Genomic DNA, 2420 nt, shown 5'->3' on the forward strand with positions numbered 1-2420 from the left:
TGTCAAATATTGATAAGACATTGAGGTAAAAGTTAGTTTCAGCTGACATAAACCAAGTTTAATTATTTAGAAGGAAAATGTTTATGATGAACACTGATTTGCAGTAAAAGCTTTTTTTGATAATTTTTTTTTCTAAAAAAATGCTCTGAAGCGAAAAAAATGGCTAGCTTAATTAACCTCGCGAAAAATATCAATTCCTTACCGGCTTCATTTTCTTGTTCTTTGTCTGTCTCCCTTTCTTTTTTTCCCGCAACTGTTAGGAGAAGGTAGCTGGAGAAAAGGTCATGCCCAATTTTATTTTTATTGCTTCCAAAATCCAAGGTTCGCAATAACAAATCATTAAGAATACTCTTGTCGTTATAATTTCTCGAGAAAGTAAGGAAACTTCGAGAAAGCCATTTGAAACCTCAAAACAAAATATCAGAAAATACTCTTGTTGAGCTTGCGCGCTTATCTTGAAATATTTTGTAAGAATCTTGCAAAAAACTCTTATCTTGTAAGATCCTGCTTCTACACACCTATCTTATAGGACATCTTGTAGGATCTTCCGAGATGAGCATATGAAAGCCTTTTTGGAAAACTTTGCTGTCGTGCAAGATATTTTGCTATCTTGCAAGGAAAGCGTTTTATGAGCAGCTAAAAATTTAAAGGACCTCAAAGAACTGAAAAATTTTGTCAGGATGTCGCGGTTTGGGCAAGGTGGGGGGATCGGCAGGATGAGACGGGATGGTCAGGATAGCGTGCAAAAATAGAGCTTGAGCCTGTTTTTTTAAACCTAGTGCTCTGTTTAAAATCACCTATAGTTGTTTGTTCGGAAGTCCATCGTAGCTGGTCCCCAGCCCAGATGACAAAGAAGGGGGAAAACACCACCAGAACGGTTCGAAAAACCTCAAAGTCAATTATTTTTGAGTCACGTCATTTCCTTCAGTTACGTCAATTATTTTTGATGCTTCACTTGGACAAAAAAGAAGCAGCCTAACTCCTCAAAGTTTCTGTAATCTGAAATTCATAAGTATAAATCATAAGACATTCAAAGAGAAGTAATGACAAAATAACGGATAATTTTTTCAAAAACTCATTTCAAAGGCTTTATATAAACCCTAGCCTCTGCAATGAAGCTCAAGTCGAAACCAAGTAAATCTTTCAAGATCTTGCAGGAATGTTGCCAGATGAATTTTGCCATGCTAGATCTGATCCTTCTGGATTAGTTTTGTCTTGACAGAATATTTTTTTGCTATAAGCACCTTGCAGTATTATCTTTTGTTTCCGACTATGGTACCTACTTGAAAGCTATATAGAATTAAAACTATTAGATGTTGGTTATTAAAGGAACCTAACTCTAATAAGCAGGTAACCAGTGATGAAGTTTCACTGACAGCTTTACATCGCAAGTCCACCCGACCTACAGTAAGTTCAGGTTTTTCCCCGTTTGTACCCCCTGGTACTTTAAGCATCCCCAACCCCAGTTACAGAGCACGCATCATTACATTGTAAATCAATATGTAAAAATAAGGCACGTCCTGCTGGGGAGTGCCAATAATATGCGTCCCTTAGGGGGGTGGGGGTCCAACGATCCTAAGTTTGTAGTTGTTTTTTGTTTCTGCGCGAAATATGACATATTTCAACTCAACAAATTCCCTAACATGGATCGCCTTAAAGATTCTGACAGAGAATATGTAGATAGCCCAACGCAACGTATAGTTTTGGCGCCATGTTTAGGTTTAGTTTTTATTGGCTGGGCAAACGTTCGTTCAATAAAATTTTTTTGCAATTTAATGAATTTGAGCTGTAATGGGGCATTGTGTTTTTTACAATAGTTATGGTGGAGCGTCTTTTTAAGACTCGAAGATGCTTTATGGTTTTATGTTTTTTTTGATAAGTGAGAGAGCAAGAAAAAAGGAAATTAAGGGAGTAAAAAAGTTCGAAAAAGTTGTTTCAGTGAATAATTTAGAAGAACGTAGATAGGATAGAATGGTTCTTTTGCTCGTGCCTTCTATTGAAGCAGAGCGAGAAAAGTAGGTGTGAAAAAACTTTCGCTAAGCGTGCGGATTTTCAAGCTGTTTTTTTGCTTTTAAAACTTCTATCTGGTCTGAAATGTTTTTTGGACTTAAAATATAATTTTCAGGTGGCGTTATTGTTATGATGGCGTTTCGAAGGATTTTGTTATTTAAAGGGAGTTTTACGCTAATGGTTTGAAGGGCTTTCAACTAGTTCTCTTCTGGGGGCTTTTTAAGCCTTTTTTGGCCCATTATTCCATTATTGTACTTTACTGCTTTTAGTTGTAATGAAGTTTTCGCTTATTGCTTGTGGGCAGTTCCTATTAGAAATTATTTACAGGTTCTTTGCAACCAAGCAATTTTATCTTGGAATTATGACAAAATTCGGAAAATTGTTTAAAGTTACATTTCGTAGTTTTTCAT

The sequence above is a fragment of the Convolutriloba macropyga genome, chromosome 7 (assembly GCF_964194025.1).
Source record: "Convolutriloba macropyga chromosome 7, txConMacr16.3, whole genome shotgun sequence".
Lineage (NCBI taxonomy): Eukaryota > Metazoa > Xenacoelomorpha > Acoela > Convolutidae > Convolutriloba > Convolutriloba macropyga.